Below are 27,100 nucleotides of genomic sequence, written 5' to 3' on the forward strand. Positions count from 1 at the left end.
AGCCATGCAGCTAAATCCCAAGGCATTTTCTTATGGATTTCTTAACAAAAATATTTATCTAGCATTGCCATCCATAATGTATTGAGGTCAACAAATATTAGACCACAGATGGTTGGTGAATTTCTAAGAATAGCAAGCAAAATATATTCTGGCTTGAGGAAGCATTATTTATTTATTTTATCAAATCATGTTTCTAAGACCTGCTAATTTAGAAAGCTATACTGCTCATTCCTATATGTGCATGGATACAGAAACAAGCTGTTGCTAATGGCAAATGCAAACTCTTATGTACTTCTAGTTCCTAAGTTCTTGTTTTCATCTTCAAATTTCTCTTTCATAGGAATTTATATTGAAAAAAAATAATGAAAACTGAGGAATCAATCCAAACTTTTCTTTAGCTAAGCAGTGCAGGTAAAAAAAAACAGTTTATGCATTACCCTGCTCTTTCCAGGTTGCCGGGCCCTGCTTCCACTGCTTCTGCATTTCCTTCCTGATCTTTAGTTTGACCAGCAGGTCTTGACTCAGTCATGCTGGTCCCTTGCCTTCCTTCTCTTCCTTCTTACATCTGGGGTTTTAGAGCTCTTGTTCTCTATGAAACATTTCCTTAAAGGTTTGCTGTCTCTGTTCTGCACCCCTGTCCCTGAGGGCACTTTCCTATTAACAATTTCTTTGAATAAATAAAAATTTGCTTTCTTAAAATTCTGGATCCTGACTTTGTCCTTTGCCTGACCATATCCCTCAGGATGCTTTCCAACTAGTGCCAAGTTGGACTAGTCACTTATCATATCTCTTAACATTAGTGACAAAGTCCAGTTTTCTGATTGCAGAGTGCAAGAAGACATTAAGGCAATAATCTCAAGTTCTGTAGAGGTATGATATAGCAAAGTCAAAAGGCTTATTAATTTGCTTAAAATTAAGGAAGTACCTAAATATTTTCATAACCTGAGACCTGTGAATCTCTCTAGTGTCTATTAGTGTTAATTCCAGTGAAGACAGTGCAATCGACTTTATAACATCAGATGAAACTCAGATGAGTTTTCCCCAGAAACAGCAAAACTGATAATTACTTGAAGCTTCTCATGGTAATTTAGAGTCTAATTAGATGGACTCTCATGGATTAGATAAGATGTTTTGTACATGCAAATATTATTAGAGCTTGGGTTTTGTATGTGTTAATGTAGGACATCAAACTTGTTGGTATTACCGTGTGATAGAAGGAACTATGTTGATATTATTAAAGATTACTTTGCAATCTGATAGTGACCTTTGGCAAATTACATCTTTTGTTGTTGTTGTAGGTTTTTTTCCTCACAGTTATTAATTTAGGAAACACAAGAGAGCTTTGGAGGACTGTCTACACTAACATCTAACCTAAATTATAAGACATAGTTCTGTGACTTCTGCCATATTTTTGCAAGTATGCTTCAGGAAAAGGTAAAAAATCCTGGAAGAGTTATACAAAAGTACTTAGATCAGTACTTTAAGATGCTGAAGGAATCATATTGAAATATGAGTGAAGATTTAGCAACAGATACTCAGAATATCTTTCCAGTTTCCAACAACATGGTGTTCAGGGAATTAATATCTTTCTATTTATCAATTCTGGAAATATGGATACAATATATATCCTCTCCATTTTTTCTCAAGAGGAATAGCAATGTATGATGAAGGAAAAGTGCTAACAAACATAATTATTGCTATTATTTTTCTTTCACCAACATACATTCTGTCATTTCTCTGCTATTAATTAAAAAAGAAATACTTCACCATTTGTTATAGTTTTGTGCTTTACCAGATAAAAATATCTTCTTAAGTTTATTAGGAGCTACACGTAACATTGCTTGAATAGTGCAAGCTTATATTATCTCATTCCTATATCATATAATGTAATTGTAAATGACATGTGTTTAACTTGTCCAGGAAATTTATATGGTGGCAATCCAGGACAAAACTTAAACCAGCCTGTGAGGATTTTATTGTAGGAAAGATTAAAATAATTTATACAACAGACTTATCTCAGACCACCAAAACATTTAAGATCTGAGAATATTAATCTTTATATACATCTTGTACAAAGAAAAGACACAATGAAATCTACATCATACTCCTTGCAAATCTTCTGCCACAGCAATTTCCAAAATCAAGGTTAACCTTTCATTTTGCCTTTATGTGATCAGGATTACGTATTAAATGTCCCTGCATAATAAAGGAAAAATAATTCAAACTGTGTGGCTTAAAAGTGCTTCTCTTCCTTTAACAGTCTAATGTAACAACGTGTTTTAAATATTTTGAACTACTTTCCACTAATATGCCAGATGATAATGGTTATATATCAAACCCTGTAATTCCCTGAAACTACATAGATTTATGTCCACTAAATTAGCTGGTTGTAAAATGTTTAGTGAAAACAATAAACATTCATTCAGTCAGACATAATTCTATACTGATATAATTACTATGGCTTGAAGCCAGCACTGACTGGGATTCTGGAAGTTTAGTGTAGGCAAAGGCAGGGCCAATAAACTCAGAGGTGCAATTGTGCTTAAGATTTCTTTAAAGAGTGCTCATGGTATGGGCCTCATCTTCTCATACATCTGCAGATTCTTACTTATCCTAAAAACATAGCAAAATTTTTTAGATGTCTGTCCCTATATATGTATCATATTTGCTGGTTTGCTTACTGAATTGGAAGAATGTTCCCTTTCTATTTTCTATTTTCTTTTGGAATGAAACCAGAGACTCTTTTCCAACTTCATTCACAGTATCTTCCTTCCTGTCTTGAGTACTGTAGTTTCACATACTTCAGTAAGTTCCTGCCTTAGCATCTACTTTGAGGGAGAACAATTTCCTGAGAATGTGCAGCTGGGGACTTCAAGGTTTTCCTGTGCTCTTTTTTCCCCACACTTTCTACTACTTTGGTTTTTCTCCCTTTCATTATAATATAGACAGGTGATAAATATGTTTTTAACTCATGAAGAATTTATTTCCCTTGCTACTTCTGAAAACTGTGTCCTTACTGTGTTCCTTTTTTCCTCAGGAAATTGACATATTTTTCCCTGTAATAAGTCTGTTAAGTCTGAGATTTTTTTTCTGCTTATCTTCTTTTTATGTGTCTCTCTTTTCAGCACTAAGCATTCATTCTTTGAACACTTTAGCTAGTACTCTAATGATCACTGAAAATTTAGAAAAGTGGTATTTATTTATTTTAGTTATGCTGACACTTAGTTTTGTTTGACATTTACTGCTGTCTCTACAAAAATCTTGCTTGAATTACTGATATCAATGACACTCTTATTATCCACATTATTCAAAATATTCACACAATGATCCAATCATTGCAGGTTTTGTATCATTCATTTGGCAAACAGTAGGCTTTGCCCTGACTTGATCAACTGCTGTTTTTAACACTTTTGGGTTTGGAAACTGTGTGTGAAGAGAAAGCACTCCATTGTTAGATTGTAAATCTCTGATTCAGTCCTCATTTCAGACATATTTTTCAATTCATGTATTGACTGTAAAGATTTTTTTTTTTTCATGTTACACAATCATCAATATCAATCTTCTTTTGCTTATTGTGTAGAATGTGTGATTTCTCTGGGCTGAACCTGGCTAGCAGCCAATCATCCACACAACTCTTTGTTCACCCTCCTTTCCCATGGGATGAGAAGAAAGCAGAATGAAGGAGAGTAGATGTGGATCAAGATAAAGGAAGTTTAATATGTGAATCAAAAGTTCTCTGCATAAGCGAAGCAAAATAAGGAATTTATTCACTGTTTTTCATTTCCAGGTAGATGTTTTGTTGCTTTCTGGGTAGCAGGGCCTCACCACACATAATGGCTCTTCAGGAAGACAAATGCCATAACCATGAACATCCTTCCTTCCTCTTTTTTTTAGACAGTTTGGGTCAGGTGTCCCAGTTTTGTCACTTCCAGCAGTCCCCCTCCAGCAGTTTTGCTGTGGGGGCAGAGTGCAGAAAAGAGAAACCCTTCACACTGTGCAAGAACGGTCAGCCATAGCCAAAACACTGGTGTGTTATCAAAACACTGAAGTGTTTTATTCATCTGAATGTACAGGACTGAAGTACAGGACCATTCAGGCTGTTAAGAAGAAAGTTAATTCCATGCCACAATCCCATAAATTCCATCCAATACAGTGATACAAATGCAATATGCCCTTTCAGAAGAGATCTGTGGGTTTTCATCTATTTTCCCTTTTGTGTGATTTGGCCTCATTTATTGCACAGTATCAATCAAAACCTGAATGGAGAATCAATCTCCTCATGGCAGAGGAGTCTCTGCCATAGTTATCACTGCATCATTTAAATGCTAATGACAACTCTTAATGAACAATCATCCATAAAACTAAATATGCTGTACTATATGCATATATATTTCATATATAGAATATATTTATTAGATGTAATTTTTCTTAATAATATTATTATTTCTTTAATATGACATGTAGTGTAATATAAAATAATGTAGAAGGAAGCAGTGATAAAGTAGTTTAAAAGTTTAAATACTTATCTTGCAAACTAATTCAAGGCATCAAGAATTTGAAGATGCAAATTTAGTGGTATCTTTAAAATCATGCAATTAACACAATATACTTTCAACTTTGAACTCATATCTGAACTGAATCAAAACATATAGCTTTGCATGCATTTATATATGACATCAGTTTAATTTTCATATTTATCACTATGTTGAAATGTTTAGCACACAGTCACCTTCCCAGGAGGGTAACATGGATTCATACTTTCTATTTGTGTTGTTCTCTGTTTTCTTTACTGTATATACACCTGCTTCTCAACCAAAGGGGAATACTCTACCACAAAGTGTATTTGTTGGGAGAACACTGCTTTTTTCTAGAAAGCAGGCTTGTAATTAGATGTGCCAGGTAAGTCTAAAAAGTGGCACTATTAAATTTTTTGTAACATGAGTCTTTATTTCAAGTAAAAATTACAGTGATTTCTCTTAGAACAGAGCGCGCTTGAATTATTTGTAAAACCAAACAAAAAAAGTCATTGAAAGCACACATTGTAAATAACAATGGAAATTCAATAGTTCAATAGCTTTTTCTTATCTTTTCACTCAGACTCCAATTGTCTCTTTAATGTGGAAAACTACTGCTATGATGGGAAAGGATATTTATCCAAACAAAACTAAAATCATTGTATTCATCACAGTGAACATCTTTCACTGAATAAACTGGTCAGCATGTCTTCAGTCAGTTCTAATAGACTGTGACTTCCTTCAGCGTCCTGTTAAGTGGTTTTTCAATCAAAGAAGGTATTTCCTTTATTGGAAGGCTTTCTTATCACAATTTGGCTTTTCATTCAGACTGTGCTACTTTCAGAGGTTGTGTTAATGTGTTCAATCTTTTTGCATGCTTTCTTCCTCCATCTTCCACCCGGGCTAATAGAATTCAGCCCACAACTGTAAGCAGAGATGTGTTTGTAACCGCAGCTTGTCTTCTAGATAAACACCTCACTAAAATATCCTTATGTTCTGTAAAATCAGTAGACACTCCATCCTCCCTTCACACTGTGGACAGTGCAATATCACTGAGCAATCCAATCCAAGCCTTGCCCTGTCCTGCTGCTCAGAAGCTTTTGTTCACTATTTTCTCCATAGTCCTCCTTTAAACAGGAATTGCATCCTTCCAACCACCATCGAATTCTACATGGGGAATCTTTTATTCCACCTGCACTGTATGTGAAGTATATACATCTCCTTCTATTACTTGGCTTTTGCTAAAAATTGTATTTTTATATTTTCTTATCCAATATAAAAAAGTAAGATTAATGGAACCTATATTATTACTAGTGTTTTTACTGACATCACTAGATCAGTAATTTATTATTCCTCTAGCAAAGCTGTATAAAAAAACCTTTTTTCCCTCGAATTTTTAATTTTTTTTCTTATTTTTATCTTACATCTTGTTCCTACTACCTCCCTATGGTGACTAGGATTTTGTTTGGAAATCCCCCATTCTCTAAATTGCACTTCTGTATTTTGATTTCTTTGATTCTGTATTCTGGTTGCAGTTTCCACCTTTTTTTTTTTTTTTTTTCCCTAAGAATCACATTATTTTGTTTGGTTTGGGTTTTATATGCTGCCCTCATAGTTCTTGTTCAATGTGTTTGTGTACCCGGGGAACAGCCCTTGCATGTAAATTAACCAATCCTTCATGAAAATGCCTCTTTACAAATGGGTTGCAGCTCTACCTATTGTTCAAGCCACATGCATGCAAGCTTGTATTCTGTAGTTTAAATGAGAGGCTTCAAACAAATTTCAGCTCCATTTAGTCCTGCTTCCTCTGTATTTGCCTGCTGTGGCTATGATGGCATGCTGAAGAAAGTTTTGGTTTTCCCCAGTTTCCTATGCCATTAGGGTAAGTGAATATCTGCACTCTTTACTACCACAAAATCTGCAAAAAACCATAACCCTCTTCAGAGATTCAAACATCAAAAATATGCCTGTTATGTTCTGTGGGAAAGCCAAGTTACTACTGAACTTTCATCCCTTCTGTAGCTATCCATGTTTTCATTTAAGTTAGCAGAATATTAGTTTTAAAGTTATTAAAATGTGCTTGATCTGTCCAAACAGTCCTCAAATAAGAGAGGGACACTGACCAGACCACTCAAGTCCAGCTCTCCTTTACTTGTTTTTAATTTTTAGGATCAGTGGCCCTCACCCTGGGTTTCCTGATTTTATACACTCTTCCTGCTGGGAAACTGCAATCACCTGTTCAGCTCCAGATGTCACTTGAGGTTCAGCACTTTTTCCTTTGACTTAGAGTGATGCATTTTCCTCCCACGTCTTACCTGCCTTTATCAGGAGGTGTTCTGAATGCAGAAGATCTCATCTCTTCACCTAGTGATATTATTACCTGTCGCTGTCAGGAGCAGAGACTGAAAGAAATACTGTCCTCTATCCTGAAAAACCCTTACTGAAGATGAATTCTCCAGGGACACAGCTGAAATTGTAAAAAGAGCTTTTTAAGAAGACAAGTGTGAAATTCTTATAGCTTCAAAATTAATAAGAAATTATTGGCTGCAGGGAAAGGAAAAATAAGTCAATCTCTGCCAATAATTTTCCCTTTTGTTATTGATCTAAGAATAAGATTATTCTTAGTCTTCTTCTATTAGTAATAGACTTCTATTACTAAGAGGTCCCTTTCTTTGACCTCTTAGCAATAGTCTTTGCAGATCCCAGATCAAAGATTATCAAAATACTAATGCATTTTAATTCTGTTTCCTTATTCACAGAGAGGGGAAAGAAATACAACTATGTCAAAATTCAAGCAAACAGGGATGGAAAGTCTTTCTGGAAAGTTATGGCAACATCATATCTAACAAACCCCTTAAATATCTACATTTAAATATCTATATATCTAGAGGCATAGGACAGAGAAACTTTAGGTACACACAAAATTAACTTCTGAAATGATATACTCTGTTATATGAGAAATTAAAATTAGGTATTAAATAGAGACCACCTAAGAGTGGTATAAGAACATTCTAAATATCGCTGTTAAAAAATTACTTGCACTGACAGTCTAAAAAGTCTAGTCTAAAAATTAGAGTAATAAAAAACTTATTTTAGTTCATTACCTGCTAACTGGAAGCCCAACTACTAATACCATAAGATCATGCTAATCAAAATTTGGATTTTGAGTTGAACTCAAAATACAAGTAACTCTCATTAAGTTACATGAAATAAGTTCATTAATTTTGTGAGCAGTAAGTACTCTGAGTTATTTGTTTGCTTAGTCATTCACTGAAGAACGTGCCTACATTCTGCTTCTTGAACATAAAAAAAGTTTCAGCAGTGTCAACAGGATAGGTGGATGAGCAAAATTATTTTAGTTAGCACTGATGAATGTCAGATGACCACCCCAACATAACACACCTGTGGGAAGGCAATTGGGAAGGAGCTACCCAGCTTCCACAGAACCAGTGCTGCCCTACAGTGACTTGGGGAAGCAGAAAAATCACAGTTTCTCTATTTATTTCTCTATGTCCTGTATGGAAGAGACAATATCCAGTCTTAAGAGCTTTCCTTACCTTAATATTGCCCCAAATAACTACACTTGTTTCCACTTTGATTAGGGAGATAACACAGGCAAAAAGTGAAGCAGGGTAGCTTGATGTATGACAAAGAAGCCAGAAATTCATATATATTAGCAGTTTTATAATGTTTCATATTTCATTATGACTTTGGTATTCCTATGCAGCTAACACATAATATTTGGAAATAAAATTTCTACAGATGATAAACTCCTCTCATGATGCTTTGTCTTACCATTAAAGAGGACCAATAAAACAGGCTTATGATATTCTAAAAATCTGCTGAATATAGGCTTGGGCTTGTTTGCTTATTTTTGTATTATTTGACCTAACTTAGTTAAATTGTCTTGTCTCTGTTTTTTCCTTCATGAAGAAATATTTTGTGAATAAAAATAAAAGAAACTCAAAAACTCATCAAGGCTTGAAAATTTCAGGTGTGGATCACAACTATGGAAAAACTAAATAATTAAAATTGATTTTTTTGAAACTATGAGGCTTGAAGAGTTTTTAAAAATATAATTGTTATTGAATCTAAATTTCTCACAGAGGTATTGCAATAATTCTTAAAAGCTAATAATGTAGTTAAGCTAACTCCTGTTAAAAAAATTACCTACATTTTAAAATCAATTAAAAGTCTTTGAAAGCTGATGTGTGCATTAGCTTTTAATGTCAAACAATACATCAAAGAAAACATAAAATAGCAAGCAAGAAAACTGACTCTTTGGTGTTGAAGACAAGACCCTTTTATAAACACATTAATGACAGAGATAGTGTTTTTCACTCAGTATGCACTGAGACATAATGAATTTAAGGCCCCAAACTGAAATATATTTTCCTCCAGAAAGCAAAGTCATTTAAAGAACCATTGATTTGTTACCTGGCGTGTTGACACTTTATGATGACTTTCTTCAGAGCCAACTTATCTTACTTTTCAGATAATAAATAATGCACAAAGGAAATAAAACAATGCATGCACACATAAAAAAACTCACACATTCATATTATGGGTATTTTTTCAATGGCGTACTGTCCTTATTGACTCATTACCTAAGGTCACTTAGGTAATGCACAAGACTTATGAAATCAGAAACATTTATTAATCTTACTTTTATTTAGTAATGCAATCTATTTATTCAGGATAAATTGTTTCTTAATTTTAAAAATTCCTCAGTATTTCATGTATATGTGTATTTTTTATTATATTTTGTTTGTTCATCCCAAGTCCAAAAATTAAATGAGTGGATTTTAAACCATGTATCATTAATGTAAATGAATTTGCTCAGGTTTGAAACATTGTCTTATTTCAAGTGATATATAAGTCTTATATTTCAAGTCTTTAACTGGGCTTTCTATAACTATACATAATTTTAGTATACAATTAGAATTGATAAATATTATGAAAGAGTCAGTTTTCTGACTGTAACCTTAAAAGCAATTTTTTATTCTAAATGAGTCATTAAGGATTGCTAGCTCAGCAATGAAGAATAAGAATCCTCCCACGAGGAGGGGAAAAATTCTAGAGTAAAGAATGCCACAATTCTAAAATGCATGTTGACAAATCTGTCTCTGGAGAAAACTTTCCTTCTCTATTGAATACATAGAGAAATCTGAACAGCAAATTCAGATTAGAGTCCTAAGATAAGCTTTCAACTGGATGAAATTATTTTACTAAAACAGAGCCAGATGCTGTTTTCCTTTTTACTTGTCTTCCCTGTTATGTCATAGTGCAGTTCATGCTGCAGGACATGTATGTAAGGCTTGGAAACAGGGCAGACTGATTGAAAGAAGAACAGCAGCAAACAGACGTGCCATAAAGCCTCCAGCCTGGGAGCACTGGTGAAATCGCCCAAGGTCTCTCAAAATTTCCTCAAGTTCTCTTGCTGTTAAATGTGGTTGCAGCCATACCTCAGCATGCAGACAGTCTTTGTTTCTCTGGAAATTAAATCTAATGAATATATGAGTAAATACATGAATATTCCTATAATTCATATATGCATACATGTGTATGTGCACATAAACTTATTTGTTTAATTTGCTTTAGCAACTGTGTGCTCACTCTCACTTCTAGGATAAAGATGGGATGTAAAAAACTAATTTTCTGAGATCAAAATTTCTCCCTACTTTCTAACCTGTTGCATTTTTGCCTTTTCCCAAATAATTTTCCTCACTCTCTAAATTTCATGCTTTGTTCCTTACTTTCCTCCTCTTTCTAGATACTCCTCTGACCGTTCTCTCCTTGGTTGTGTATTTTACACTGTTTCTTTTGAAGTCAGTGGCAAATCTCTTATTGATTTCAGCATGAGAAAGATCAGCTTTCACTCCTTTGCTTCTCTCCATTTTGCTATCTCTAATAGCTGGTAGCAAAATCCCACTGACAGTGGCTCTGATCTCTGAAGTGCTGGTACACCATGCTTTTGAGTTTTGATCCCAGTCAGATCACTTTCTGACAGCCAGAACTGTATCAAAACAGAGGCACTACTGTGCTGGAAGGAGAAAACAAAGCAAAACAGAACAGGGATTATGAGCTGTGTTTTATTATTTTCAGCTAGTCCTGAGTGTTAAGATTTCTTGCATCATGTGATTTCTACTTTTCAACTACTTTACTTCCTTCAGTGATCATGTTCATGGCATCATTAATTCCTTACTGAGTGCAGTAAGGGAAGCTGAAGAGAAAGCATAGCAAGACAGAAAGCAGTACTTCTTAACTCCTGGAGCTCCTTCGCTATCTAGCTCAGTAAAAGATAGATGAAGCTTTTGGGGATATTTTTATTGATATGACTTGTATCAATAGAAGGTCTATTAAAGCCAATACTGTTACTTGCAATGATTTGTTTTCATGTCTCTCAATAGCAAGGGCAAATGGCATGGTACCCTGTTCTCGTTGCCCTTGATACCTGTCTGAACTTGCTCTGTAATCCATCACCAAGAGAAGCTTTCTCAGGATTAAACATTTTACCTTAGCTGAAATACTGATGGATAACTTTGGTCTTGAACATGGGTCCTGCCTGTCTTCTGTTTAATCTGAAATTTGATTTTGTTTGCTTGCATTTCTTTATCTACGTGTGTGTGTACAGGCATGCAAAAATCTGCACATAGATATGCATACAGAAATGTAAGAGTGAAAAAGACCATGAACAAGTGCTGCTGTCTTGGGGAACACTTTCAGTTAAAAGGGAATGTAATGTGACATATTGCGACAATCCTGAGACTTAAAATATATACACTTAATCTTGAAGGCATTATTCAATGTTTTTGAGGAGCAGGCAAGATTTCTTTCATGGTATTACTTTATGTTGTCTGAAATAAAAATTTATATCTAGACTGAGAAAGTATGAACTTGCATGACTCCTAAAATCTTACTGTCAAGAGGAGCCACTTATGATAACACTTGAAATCTTAAAACTGTATTTCCATAATCACATTGGATGAAGCTTCCCATACCAATTCATCACAGATACAACTGATCTATTACTGTGTTACTTTTCTGCATGGAAAAATTGTGAAGGAAAGCCAAAAATGAGATAATAAAAACAGTGACATGAACAAAAAGAGAAGAGATTAATATTCCAATTAAGAATACAGGCATAACTTTACAAATGTAACAGCTGGGAGGTTTTGTTTTTGTCAACTTAACATGCAAGACATCTGTATTGTTAAGAATGCTTAACAACCGTTCATTAAAAATCAAATTTTAGTATTACTTAAAATGCAATATCAAAAATGCTATTGAATATAGTTACTCTCCCCAAAATAATGTTTGTAAAATGATTCTGATTTCCTCTAAAATACAAATTTTTGATGTCAGAAAAAACCCCAACAATTTTAAATGGAAATTAATAATTGATTTGGATTCTTTTCCTCTTAAGATATCATATAAGTAAATTTATTTTTTTAAATCTAAGAGAAAAAATTATAGACTAGATTTAAAATACTTAACTTGGTACTTCAGCATATTTAAAACAAAACTTTTTGGAAGAATATCCACTTGGAATTTCTTGATAAATCATAAGAAAAACCTTTCATTGTATTGAAAGCCATTTTGAAACTAAACCAACTGTCAGGTCTAATTACATACATATAATAAATTTTGAACAATCTGACCAATTTTGCAGACTCTGGAAAAAGGATAAAAGATTTCTAGACCTAAGTAAAACTTCAGAAGTCACAAAGACAAATCACCTAGAAATTACTTTTACTCTGACATATTAATGGCATTGTGCTAACCTCTCATTACAGAATATCAATCATATTGCGTTAGGTTACTGGGTTCTCAGCATCATTTTCTATGTTACAATTAGCAACTACTTCATTTGGGTTTTAATCATAAGGTAAAATTTTTATTTTTCTTTATATATGACATATATATCATTGAAATTATGCTTGTTGGCACAATATTATACTCTAACACATAGTATTAAAAGGGAGTTCCCTGATTGCAAAACCAGTTAGAATATATTTTCTAGGGCATTTTTGTTTCATGATTGTATTTTAATGATATAATAGGCTTGGTGGCCAAAGATCTTGTTGAAAATTTTATATAGACTGTAAAAATGTGTTACACAAAATCAACTTATATATTAAATAAATTTAGAAATACTTAATTAACATGAAATTTTTTTTCTGAATGAATGTCTCATATACAGCCATGCATTGTTGTTTGATAGCAATACCTAGAAAAATATATCAAACATTAGAAAAGCACATTTAAAATATATACTTGCACTAAAATGTATTTGTTGAGCAATCAGTAACTAAGAAAAACTTGTTTATTTTTTTCAGTTCAAGGGACACTGCCACTGGAGCTGTATCTGATGTCCTCAAATTAGTATAAATGTAAGAACCATAGAAACTGTTTGGAAGTTGAGGCTCAATTAACTGTTTTTTTTTTTTTTTTTTAATGAACTACTAGGTGACGGTTATATTAAGCAGCAGGGAGAGTTATAATAAATCTTAATTTTTTTTAATTTGTATTTGTGTCAAAAGTGAAAAAAAATCCAGTGTCTAGGAAATCAGTAAGTTCAGCTGAAAGATGTGTTTACTCTAAGATCAAACTCGGACTGCTTTACCACCTTAAAAATGGTTCATCTTTAGCAAAGGAACCTTTTATCTATGATTGCATATTTTTAAAAGGGACTTTAACTCAAAAAGAAACTGGAATTTGTCTAGTGAAGCAGAAAGATATTCAGAACAGCATATTAAATAAGCATCTCTTCTAGCTTTTTAATTAATAGAGTATAAAGCCAAGGCTGATAAATACTAACAATTTATTGACAGCTAGTTGCATCTTTGATCCTAATTGAATTCACTTACTTGTCAAACGATACATGAAAGAGTGGCTTTATCTTCAAATGACTTCATTATACACGGATTTTATGAGCTTTGATAATTTTGTATTTTTCAAGAGCCAGAAAAAGAAATAGGATCCAGTTCTTCTTTTAAGATGAACAAAATACAATTGCTCATTTATTGATTCTTCACCACATTCTGTCTTTAGGGGATATTGTGTTTACTGACAAAGTATTGGCTAAAAAGGTGTAGTAATTTCAAGAAAGCTTTGTTTGGGAATCTTCTGTAAGCTAACCCAAGACAGTTCCTTCATATGCTTATACTGTGTGCCAGTATTGGGAAATAGCTCTCTTAGGAAGAAATGGTTCAGCTTCTGGGTTCCTGTAACATCCCTGTTTGTTGTTAGCCAAAAATATGTCTGCAAGGTGTGCTACTCCTTGTGTAATTTCTGCTGCAGGTGGTTCCAGCTTCTCTGAATATTTTATCAAGGTCCTTATTATAATTCATTATCTTGAATTTCACATTATGAGGTATGTGTAACATCACTGTAGCTATATATAATATTTGATAAAAATATTTTATTACTGATTTATCTTTTTACTTTTTAAAAAAATCATTGTTAAATAAATAGATTATCAATACTGTATTAGCAGCATATATGATTCATGTTTAAGAATAAAGAATATAGCTGATAGCTGAATCCTCTGGTGCTTTTATAACCAAAACTTGACCTGGTCCATTATGAAATTATTTACAGCATATTGCTTTTGTAGCTTTTGTTCCTTCCACTACTTGTCATGCAATTCTATTTGATTTGCCTATAGGCAAGTTCTATATTCAATGTATGGCAATCTGTGTGTTTAAATAAGCTTCTATTTCAAGCAAAATATGTTTAATTTTAGGTAGCAACTTATTCCTTTTCTCTAAAGACACTTTCAACATCTGATTTTTTAGCATTCAGTTGGGATAAGTGAAGTAAAAACTTTTATGCTAAAACACACAGGAAAATCATTTTAATGAGAAGGTAAAGAAAGAAACATTGCTCTGTAGATGTGCCAATGAAATGGAGTTTACATGCTGCATTTTTGCAGTTTATCAGACTTTACAAATTCAGGGAGAGGTGTATGAATTAGTCTCTAATGCACTATATATATTTTTTAAAAAAATCAATGCCTGAGGATTGCTTCTGTGCTACAGAAAAAAAATAGTATTTTGTGCTATATATAATTTCAATAGCATTTTATGTCTGCTTTTGCTTTCGGATATGATGTTCTCAGATATTCTCTTCAAGACAAAGGAGAAAACTTAGAATAAGGATGTCTAGGTTTTAAGAGGGAAAGTTTTATTGGAGGGGCTGTGGGGCAGCCTCTGCCGGGTGCCATGCTGGAGCAGTTCTTGGCCAGTGGGAGAGACCCATACAGGAGTGTCTGGTGGAGGACTGCATCCCACTGGAGGGGCTCCGCGTGGAACAGGGCAGCAGAAGGGATGAGCTGCCACAAACTGGCCACAGCTCCCCACTCCCCCTTTTCCTTGGGAGCTCCTTGGTAAATGGTCACCATGCACCTGCATATAAATCAAGTACGTGGATCGCAAACTCCTCGTGTGACAGTTTTCCAGATACACCACTGCAGGCAGGCACTGCAGGAAAAGCCGTCAGCTACAGATGTTGCCATTTTGGTAAGGTGAGGGAAAAAAAAAAAAAAGGTACAACATCCCAAATTTCTAGGATAGTTAAGACTGTTCTGTACAGTCTATGTTTTTGGAATAATGAACAGCTAATTATTGTGGCTTATTACAGTCTAAGATGGTGGTGGAACTTTAGTAAAACCCAATATAATTGGTTCTGTGTTCTGAAGGTGTTTATATTTTCCTGGATTACTGCCATAATTAGGTAACTGAATGGAGTAAATAAGGTTTTTAGACTTCAGCTGTTTGAATGATTAATCTATACATCAGGTGACAGATGTTTTAGGGTTTTTAAGAGAATTTCTTTGGCCTCCTATTGATTATGCCATCAGAACTGAAAATTAACATAAGGCAACAGAAGTCAATTGATCAGTTCTTTACAATTAAGAGTAGCTGCTATTCATAGATGGGTTTTAGGAAATAATGCTGTTTGAATCTAAATGATATGACATATATTAGACTAATACACACAGTTGTAAAGATCCTAATGTGAGGTAATTAACCTTTTACTTATATCCCTGAAGCTCTACTAAAACCACTCTTATTCACTTACTGTCTCTGAAGAGGTCATTTCACCAGGTTTCAGCTCAAAAATATTCATAGCATGAAAACAATGGCTGAAAGCTAATATAATATATTGAGTGAGACTCTAATATATTGAGTGAGATTACTCTCAAAAGAGAATGAAGTGAAATCTATCAAGGGCAGGTTGGGTGGAGCCCTGAGGAACCTGGTTTAGTGGAAGGTTTCCCTGTTCATGGCAAGGAGTGGAACTCAATGACCATTAATGTCCCTTCCAACCCAAAACATCCCATGATTCTGTGACAAGTGGGCATGCACTTGTGAGAAAAAAAACTGTTATATGTAAATCTAAATGAAGTAAAATTTATTTACAGTTTATTTTTGGTAATTTTTCTACATCAGGACAAGCTCAGCTACTACTTATAACTTCTGTAAAAGATCACCTCTACATGACTGTATTGTGCTACTGGTTATAGAGCATGTCTTTTGGATCTTCTAAATTGTGATATAAAACCATTCTGCAGACTAAAGAACTGAGAGGATACCACCCACACTCAATGTCTAATTATCCTTTGTTTGGTTGAAATTAGTGTAAGGATATTATTATTTATTTCTAGAGGTATTACTAAAACTGATTTGTAGTGGATTCAAAATATAAATGGAAAGTATATTTGATATATGATTACATGAAGTTTTGCTTCTTAAATGGATGTGATATAAAATGATGGCAGGTACAATTCCACACTTTCTACTCTTCTCTCAGTTGTCTTTGAATCAGCAGAAGGTTTTGTCCTCTAATCAATTAGGAGAATATGAAATTTTTAGTATTCAAATACAAACAAGAAAGCGTTTGTTCTTTTTTTTGTTCTGGCCTAGAATCCAAGGTCATCAAAACACATTACACTGTAGACCTAAAGACATCTGATCTGAAGATAATAAGGTACTCCTGTTGAAAGCACATTTGACTGTAGCCCCAGAGATGAAAGGCAAGTGACTAATCATCTCAGTTCTTTGCCTGAGTTGATTTCTTTTTTTTTAAATATTAGAAGAGAATCTGCAGAGCACAAAAGCAATAGCAAGGATGAAGGTCAGTTAGAATATTGTTGTACCACCACTTATAAAGAAAACAGCTCCAATGTATTTTAAAAAATCAAAGAGGCTTTTATACACTCACTAATAAAAGATGCCAAAGTGCTGTTAGTAGCAGATTTAAAGTGATTTTTGCTTGTGGTGATTAAACCCAGCAGGCATGCTTGTTTCACAAACAGAATCTAGCTCCTTTTGTGTATAATTCTTGAAGACACATAATGCATTTTCTATCACAGACAAAGAAAGGCAAGAGCTTTAGTATCTTTCACATAACAGATCAGATTTAAGAGATGGTTTTAATGGAAGGTTTTTCATCTGACTGACCAAATCTATTTAAGTGATGCCCCAGCCTGCTGTTAGCTGATGTTCCTCTCCAGCTCTGAGACATTCCAATGGTAATCCTGAATTAAATTAGCACACACTGTAAAGTATAAAACAAGAACAACAACAGCAAAGATGAAAAAAAAAATGGATTTTGAGGAAATAGTACTTAACTCACTCTTTCTTTTTACCCTATCTCTGCTGAACAGAGATATATTAAGTAATGTTGACTTTCATATATTCACCTTAGAAATAGAGGAGTACAGTCACTTCTTTGCTGCTTAGTCTCTGGAAGGATATTAAAATGCTGTTACTGAAGAGCAATGCTCATACCATGAAAGTTATAAAGAATAGTCTCAATAAATTAAGCAAACAGATACAATGGCTTTCAAAAAACAGTTCTCAAAAGTAGTTCTCCTGTGCTATTCTGATTTGTAATTTTCTGTACTGGCTTTCACCTTATATGATGCTTTCTGTGCTTGACCACAGACCATATGTTTCATGTAAAATGTACGAATTACAGAGCACTGTGTTTGCCTGTCAGGTTCAGCTTCTTCATGGTATTCTAACCAGAAGCATGTGTGGTAAAACAGAAGCATATGTCTTATGTGAATAATTGCATTTCAAAACTATTTGAGAGCCGTGTATAAAATCATGTCATTTAATTATTTAAAACATATGTTAAATAATCTAGCTCAAATTTTAATGGCAGATGTTGTATAACCTGCTTCTTGCAATTCACACATGTGCAGGTTTCAGTGTCCAGAGCAGACACTCACATCCACTGCAGTTCATTAATGTTTTAGATGCTGCACTTGTGCTAATCTGTTTCAGTGGCATATGTGTCCACTCAGTAGTTGTTTGGTGAAAGTAAATTAGATTGTTAATTCTGTTTCGGGATTCTACTCTTTTTTACTGTGGTGCATTAATTCTATTAACACACCCGTTCAGAAACTTTGTGCCAAGATGAATAACAAGCACAAATGAAAGATAGTTCTGCACTTCATTAAATAGGTGATAAAAAAGGCAGACTGTGTGGTAGGCAATAACAGTCAGACAGAAAGTAAACAAATAATGTTTGTCTTGGCAGAGTACTAGCTGATACAGCAATCTTTATGCTGTCTTTCCAATTTATCATGATAAAATCTGTCATACAGATCGCAAAAAATCAAGGCTACATTTACAGAACTTCTTAGACTCAGAAAAGATACATTTATGATGTGCAAAATCTGTTGCTATTCTCCATGCCTAGATACTCACTTATTGCTCCCAACATTCCCAGTAGCTGGAAATGAAAAGAAACAAGTCAGACACCAGAGGGATGGTCTCAAAGAAAAAGCTGTGGAGGCAGCCATGTTGTGGCACTTCAGCTCTCCCTTTTGGATGCCTTTCACAGCTGCAGTCTGCATGGATCTCAGGCCTTTGGAGTTCAAAAAACTCTAACCCTAGGCATAACCCTAACCCTAAGCCAAGGAAGGTAAATCATCCTAGGGTTAGGGATTGTCCCAAGGAAAAAGCTGTGGAGGCAGCCATGTTGTGGCACTTTTGCGCTCGCCTTGGGATCCCTTTTGCAGCTGCAGTGTGCCTGGAGCTCAGAGCTTCCTACTTTGAAAAACGCTAATGCTAGGCGTAACCCTAGCTCTCAACAGGTAAATCAACCTAGGGTTAGGGATGATCCCATGAAAAAAGCTGTGGATGCAGCCATGCTGTGGCACTTTTGCACTTTGCTTGGGATGCCTTTCACAGCTGCAGTATGCCTGGAGCTCGGGACTTCCTATTTTAAAAATCCCTAACCCTAGGCGTAGGCGTAACCCTAACCCTAGCTCCTGGCAGGTAAATGAGTCTGGGGTTAGGGACGGTCCCAAGGAAAAAGCTTTGGACGCAGCCATGTTGTGGCACTTTTGCACTCGCCTTGGGATGCCTTTCGCAGCTACAGTGCGCATGGAGCTTGGGCTTCCTAGTTTTAAAAAGCCTAACCCTAGGCATAACCTTGGCCCTAACCTGAGGCAGGTAAATCAGCCTAGGGTTAGGGATGGTCTGAAGGAAAAAGCTTTGGACTCAGCCATGTTGTGGCTCTTTTGAGCTCCCCTTGGGATGCCTTTTGCAGCTGCAGTGTGCCTGAAGCTCGGGTCTTTCTAGTTTATAAAACCCTAAAGCTAGGCCCTAAGCCTAACCGTAGCCATGAAAATCAGCTTAGGGTTAGGGATGGTCCCAAGGAAAAAGCTGTAGGCAGCCATGTTGTGGTACTTTTGCACTCCCCTTGGGATGCCTTTGGCTGCTGCAGTGTTCCTGGGGCTTGGGGCTTCCTAGTTTAAAAAACCCTAACACTAGTCGTAGGTGTAAAGCTACCCCTAAGCCGAGGCAGGTCAATTAGCCTAGGGTTAGGGGTGATCCCAAGGAAATAGCAGTGGAGGCAGCCATGTTGTGGCACTTTTGGGCTCCCTTTGGGATGCCTTTTTCAGGTGCAGTGTGCCTGGAGCTCAGGGCTTCTTGTTTAAAAATCCCTAACCCTAGGCAGAATCCTAACCCTAACCATAGGCAGGTAAATCAGCCTAGGGTTAGGGATTGCTGGAAAGAAAAAGCTGTGGAGGCAGCCATGTTGTGGCACTTTTGCACTCCCCTTGGGATGCCTTTCGCAGCTGCAGTGTTCCTGGGGCTCGGGGCTTTCTGCTTTATAAAACCCTAACCCTAGTCGTAACCCTAACCCTATCCCTTATCCTGGGCAGATAAATCATCCTAGGGTTTGGGATGGTTCCAAGGGAAAAGCTGTGGAGGCAGCCATCTTGTGCCAGTTTTGTGCTCCCCTTAGGATGCCTTTTCAGCTGCAGTGTGCATGGAGCTCAGGGCTTTGTAGTTTAAAAAAACCCTAATCCAAGGCCTAACTCTTATCCTAACTTAAACCCTAGGCAGGTAAATCAGCCTAGGTTTAAGGATGGTTCAAAGGAAAAAGCTGTAGAGGCAGCCATGGCATGGAACTTTTGCACTCCCCTTGGGATACCTTTCGCAGCTGCAGTGTGCCTGGAGCTTGGGTCTCTCTGGCTTAAAAAACCTAACCCTAGGCACAACCCTAACCCTAACTGTAGGCAGGTAAATCAGCCTAGGGTTAGGGATGGTCCCAAGGAAAAAGCTGTGGATGCAGCCATGTTGTGCCAGTTTTGTGCTCCCCTTTGGATGCCTTTCACAGTTGCAGTGTTCCTGGAGCTCAGGGCTTTCTGGTTTAAATAACCCTAACCCTAGGCCTTACCCTATCCCTTACCCTAACTCTAGGCAGGAAAATCAGCCTGACCCCCAGATCACATCAACCCAGCGTTGAGGATGGGGTAGAAGACATGGTCTATGATCCAACTTTGTATGTGCTGTATGCACATTCCCTGACATATGACAGATGACACACCCTGTATGGTTAAAAAATTCACAAGTTCCCATTACTCCTTTTTGAGAACATGATGAAGCCGTGATTCCTGACCTAGTCAGCAACTCCTGAGATGCAGGAAGTGGTAGAGTCTCTATGAGCTGTACTGGAAGGCTGGCCATATTGCATTGCATTTTTTTGTAATGGGGGAAAAGGGGATGCACATTTTTTGCAGGAATACAAGAACTATAGTGTAACTTGAATCTTAAATATCTAAATCATGCACAACATTTATAACAGCTAGTCTGACACAGTGATGCTGGCATTCACAATCCAAAATATTCAATCAAGCTAAATAAATATTAATATTAATGCAATTAATTGTATTAATAACTATTGCACAATATTTTCCTAGTGTATTGTTTTTCTTTCACATTACACTTACAGTTCAGATAAACGATACTAGTACTCCTCAAGAAGAAAGAATGAGGGTATTACATCAAAGTGACAGCATCCCAAATTCTTCACCATATATATGTGGTTTTGATGGTGGCATTGTCTTTTCTTTAGTCTGGGATTCACATGGGACTACTCGTGTGTATTTTCTAACACAACTTTACATCTTACTTTTTCTCTAAAGTCTACAAGTTCACATTACATTTTAAGTTTCTATTTTTTTTGAACACATATATTTTACATGTTAGTCACTAGCTCTTTGTTCATTTTGTTACACTCAAAATAATTTTGTTCACATCTCTTATCTTAAACTGATTGCCGTTTATATTCCCATTGCCATCCAATGCCAGCCTTTGCCTCTTCTATTATCATGCTATGGCTGCACTCCCTTGCACTGTCTCATTCATCTCCCCTTTCAAAGGGCAGCACTGTGCACCCTGGTTTATCAACCTATTTGTTTTAAAGACTAAATATGCATAAAATAAAGAACAGAAATATTTTTAAAGTTCCTTTGAAAGCTTGGACTATTTAAATGTTAAAGTCATCAGCTCACCAAAAGTTCTGTTCTTAATGTTCACACAGAACTTTAAAGCTAATGCCAGAAATGCTGAAAGTACTATATATAGCAGAAATATTAAAGTATCACTGCTATCCTATGTCAATTATTGATAGGTTAGTGTGTGAAACATTTTGTGATTTTTATAGCTGTACAAGTTGAGATAGACAATCATGTTAACTAAATAATATCTTATGTGCATCCTCTGTACAGAAAAAAAACCAGTGATGAATAACAGGTTTGTAATGTTCAGACAGTAAGTGTTAGACACAAAACCAGGGTAAGTAAAATAATTGTATCCAAGTATTAGTCTTTTTTTTTTTTTTTTTTCTTTTTCTCGAATTAAAGAAATACCTGTTTTGGACCCTTGCTTCAAAACATATTGACAAAGGAGGGACGAAAGGGAAGTCCCCACTCCAGTCCTGGGTGAAGTTAGTGTTCTTCGTGCAGCAGTGGAGATGCCATGCTGTGAGACACTGTGCTGTTGAGAGAAGCATGTTGCCCTGCTGTAAGCAAGACAAATTGAAAAGCTACAGCCTGACCCACTCCAGAAATTTGCTGGTTCGTATGTGCTTGTGAATGCGTTCAAAAATGAAATAACACAGGAAAAAAATAAGAAATGGTACTTTGGAAGTGGATGGTGAAGCAAGAAAACAGCAACAAGACCTATAAGAAGACAAAGAAAGAACTTGAAGCTGAAAGAACAAAATAGCTTTGCTTTTGGAATACACTTTGAAATTTAATGATACAGACAGTAACAGCTGGTTCTGTGCAAATGCAGATTAACCTGGGTCCCTTGATATATTCAAAACATGTGTAACAAAATTGAAGAGAAACTTGAAGGCCACCTTCTTTCTGGTTGGTATTCAGCTGTGCCTGAAATTAAGTCTGCTTGATAGGTAATAAATTCCTGCTGATGCCTGAAAACATTAAATAAAATATTTGTTTTAGTGTAATTATTTTACCTGTCTCTTTCTCAATAGTATTGCATAAATGCTTACTGGTACACCACCTGCTACTTCAATTTTGACATACCATCCATTAAACTTTGGTCCACAAGGGCAAGGAGCTAGCATTTATTTCTGGGGAAGCAAGGAAGACAGGGAAGTGTGAAAGAAACACACATTAACCAAGTTAATTTATCTCAAATGTTAGCAAGAACAAGATTTTTTTTCCCCCAGAGGAAAAAACATCTCAATATAGTCATAATTGCAATACTTTGGAAAAACCTGTCTTAAGCACGTGCACATCACTGATGGCCATCTTCTGCAAACTGCAGGTATTATGATGTATCTTGCAGATTACTGGCCTATGGAGAGCATGATTACTTAGCAAATACACAGAAATACATCTTTTCAATGCACTTGGTAAAATTAGGTTAGGAATTTTTGTTATTTTCAAGAGAAAAAGAAAGAAAAAGTCACTTTTCACAAGCTTGCAATCCTCTGTACAAAGGCTGAGAAGTACATTGCAGTGTTCCTTTTATCTTTTTAGGAATGAGCATTCATAGCAATAACATAACAAGAAGTATTGCAAGAAACTATAAAGAAAAGTCAATATTATAATTGAAAGGGTAGAGGCTTAGCAGGGAACCAATATCAAAGATGTAAGGTTTTAAATTATTAGTGCTAGAAGCATAGAAGTGATAGAAGTGATGCTGATCTGCTGTTGAACAGTACATTCCTCAGAATGTAATGGAAACAAGAATGGACTGAAGGAAAATGAACATTCTAAACTAATGCTTTTCCTGCATGTCACCTAACCCTCAAACCACTAAAAGCAATTATTTTATTTTTACCTCATCCTCTGTCACATAAGCTCAAAACCCAACACAGGCATGTTCCTACAAATGGCTGACAGAATTTATACTTTTATCACCACTGGTTTCTGAAGCTGATCCTAATCCAAGAGCTTCTCTGAAATGACACACCAAATCACACATTGCATCATTTTTGTATCTACAAAATTACTTGGTAAATGTTGCATATTACAATAAATAGAAATTGTCATTTGAAAAATAATGCCTATAAACAATTAATTGTATCATTTTTGTGAATATATTCTGTGTAAATACTGTGTCTTTAGGTCACAAAGTAAAATTACATGGAAGGAAAGAATAAACATCAAATTGCTAAAGATTCTGAATTCTGAATATTTCTTGCAGAAAGATATCATAACAAACAGAAAATAGAGCCAAATAAATAACTTCAGATAATTTCTTTCATTTTTTTCAGTAACTTTCCAGCCAAAAGTAATTTAAAATAAACAAAATAACATAGAAAACATTTAAAATAATTTTTAAAACCAAAACACATGAGGTTTAAAATCTGCAAGTAAATTTTGAACTTATCCTTGTAGTGACTGGATTTAATAGTTTTCCAGTTTATCAGAATTCAGCACTCTGCTCAGAAAAGTATTGATAAAATACCTAATGTATCTGTTAAAAAACCTCATTTATCTATAAAACATGGGACTTGCTCTTTTTCGGAGTTACAAATAATTTAACAAATAACATAATTGTGAAGTGCATTGTTACTTATGAAACATTTTCTATTCAGCTTTTAATCTCTTTTGACAGATGACAGAAGTCTAAGGAACAAATGCAGAACTGGCATTACAAGATGACATGGCATCAGTTCCCAGCCTGCAATTCATATCAATAAACACTGAGGTTTCTTTAATATTATCAAGATTACAGAATGTTTTTGGTGAAATGAAACATTTGTAAGCATAGATAGCTGTGTCTCTCAGCAATGCCTTTTCAGGACTGAAAAGCACTCACAACTCTTCTTTCAATTGTTCTCACAGCTTTACATCAGTCTGTCAAGATTTCTCTTTGCTACTCTCACAAGAGGGTTTGGAGAATTTGGGATGCATGCTCGTGCCAGTGCATTGACTATAAATTGTATACCTGGCTATTGTACCTCTGAAGTAAAGAGTGTTCACTTTCATACATGGACAATATTTTCAATATACTGGCAGTGGGCCATTGTGTTTGAGCGACAAGGTTTAGTAATGTGGGGCTACAAGGGGTGACTTCTCTGGGAGGCTTCCCACAGGTCTGACAGAGCCAGGGCCAGCGGGATCCAATCCAAGACTGACCTGCCTCTGAGCAAGGCCACGTCCATCAGTAATAATGGTGGAGCTTCTGGGATAACAGATTTAACATGGAGAGCAAGAAGCTCCTGCACGATTGCAGGAGGAGATTATGTGAGAGGAACTCTGCAGACACCCAGGTCAGTGGAGAAAGAGAGGCAGGAGCTGCTCCAGACACTGGAGCTGAGGTTCCCCTGCAGCCCCTGGTGCAGACCATGGTGAGGCAGCTGTGCCCCTGCAGCCCATGGGGGAACACAGAGATGCTCAAATCCACCTGCAGCCCTTGGAGATCCCACACCAGAGCAAGTGGATGCCCAAAGGAGTCTGTCGCTCCAAGGGAAGGCCATGCTGGAGCAGGCTCCTGACAGGAGCTGTGACCCCATGGAGAGAAAAGCCCATGGTGGAGCAGTTTGTGAAGAGCTGCAACCCTTGTGAAGGACCCGCATGGGAGAACTCTCAGAAGAAATCTGCCATGAGAGGAACCCCACACTGGAGCAGGGGAAGAGTATGAGTAGTCCTACCCCTAAGGAGGAAGTGGCAGAAACAATGGGTGAAGAACAGAATGCAAGCCCTGTTCCAAGTCTCCTTGTTCTGGAGAAGGAGCACAAGAAATTAGGAGTAGTACTGAACCTGTGAAGAGAGGAGAGGTAGAGGTAATTTAAGATTTGGTTTTATTTTCTCAACATACTTCTGTGATTTGATTGGTAATAAATTCTATTACTCTCCTCAAGTCAAGTCTCTTTTGCCTGTGCCAGTAAGTGACAAATGATCTCTCCCTGCCCTATCTCTCCTCTTATTTTCTCTCCCCTATTCAGTTGAGGAGGGGAGTGGTGGAGCAGCTTTGGTGGCCACCTGGTATCCAGCCAGGGTCAATCCTCTACAGCCATTATAGTGAAATTCTTCTTGTATTCTTTTATTTATCCTGGCTTCAAAGGCCAGTAGTGAATTTGCAGTCATTATATATTTTAAAAATCATAGTTCAAACATGAAACACCAATCAGATCCCTTTTTTAAGCAATTCAATAACTCCTCATTAGAAAAATATAGAAGGAAAGAAATTTGTCATTGACTTTTGCTAAATCAGGATGAATTCTACAGTGAAATTATCAATTGACAGCTAATACTGCTCTGCAGTGTCTTGACTGATTCACTACTATTGTTGTGATCCAGTTCAAATTCTTGTATTTGGAAGAAACACATAAGAGAAAGTACATTCCTTGCAACAGACAAGGAGTAATTTAATTTAGAAACTGAAAAAAAATAATAGATCCATTAAAGGAAAAATGTTTGGCAATTAGCATTGCACTATACATAATAGAAACGTACTTTTATTTGATGGAATTGTCTGCATTCTGTTAAGGTCTCAAATTATCTTATTTGTCTCTGTTGAATGATCTCTCACTGGTGGCAGGAAAAACATCTTGGCTCTCTCCTGGTCACAAAATAAAGTCAGCCACATCAATGATCAGATCAGCCACACATTTATCTTTCTGCTCAAAGCTGCTATGATCAGAAGCAGAACTGCTTGAGAGGAAGCGCTGAGCTGCTTCAATTACATGGTTTGCTTTACCTTACAAGTCCCTTTCCCCCAGTCCTGAAAAAACAGCTGCTTCTCTCTGTCCACTGACCTTTGTTTTACTGATTTTACATTCGGCATTAGTCATAAATTCCTAGTAATGCAGCATTCCACCATGCCCTATCTTTCACATCCTTCTCCGAAGTATTCTACTTCACTGTCTATGAAGTTTGATAGTTTCTTCTGGTTCTGTGTTACAAGTTTAGTCCCAGTCAGTTTTGGCCGATCGATTTTCCCCTTCTGTGATCTGTGAGGTTCTCATGTTATCATCTTTGAAGTTTAATTTATTGTTAGAAACAAGTCTTCTTACCATATCTAAAGACAAGTATTTGCTTGCATGTCAAGTGAATGGAAGAAACCTAGAAGAAACCTGAGACATTTTACCTGAGATTTAGGTAAAATCTCCCTCAGCTTCCCTACTTCCCTCTGCCTTACTGATTTGCTTCCCATCACTGTCACATTCCAGCTCCCCTCACAGAGCTTCAGTCTGTGTGCCCATGTATGGAAAGCTACTAGTTTTTATGAAATTAAGAAAAGCAGGCTTATATTCTAAATATGCCATTATCTCTGTGCTTTAAAACACTGGCCAATAAACTTATTTGGAATTCTTCAAGAAATACTGTACAAATCATATAATCCATAAAGAAAACGTGGTATCAAAATACACAATCTTTTAAAATTCTTATCACTATGCCCACCAGAAAACTCTTTTACCTTCTTCCTTTTTAAAAATTTTCTTTCTTAAAAATATAGTTTTTGAAGAAAGAAAGGAAGAAAAGAAAGGCTTTCTATCATTTTCTTAAATACAAACAATGTATTTTTAAAACTAAGTTAAAGAGCTTTAAAAATTAATTCAGAAAAAAAAAGTGATAAACATGTCTATGCAATATATTCTGTTCTGAAAAATAAATTTTCCTGCATAAAAACAATACCTTAGCTTTTCAGACTTTTTTCCTTTTTAAGATAACTTGATGTGAATACAGAAATTATTCACCTAGCTCAGTACAGCTGGTTGAAGATTAATGAGTTGTTTCATTGGGTTCAAGCTTTCGACTTGTTACAGCTATACATTAGTGGTACAATTAA

Source organism: Zonotrichia leucophrys, chromosome 4 (genome assembly GCF_028769735.1).
Source record: "Zonotrichia leucophrys gambelii isolate GWCS_2022_RI chromosome 4, RI_Zleu_2.0, whole genome shotgun sequence".
Lineage (NCBI taxonomy): Eukaryota > Metazoa > Chordata > Aves > Passeriformes > Passerellidae > Zonotrichia > Zonotrichia leucophrys.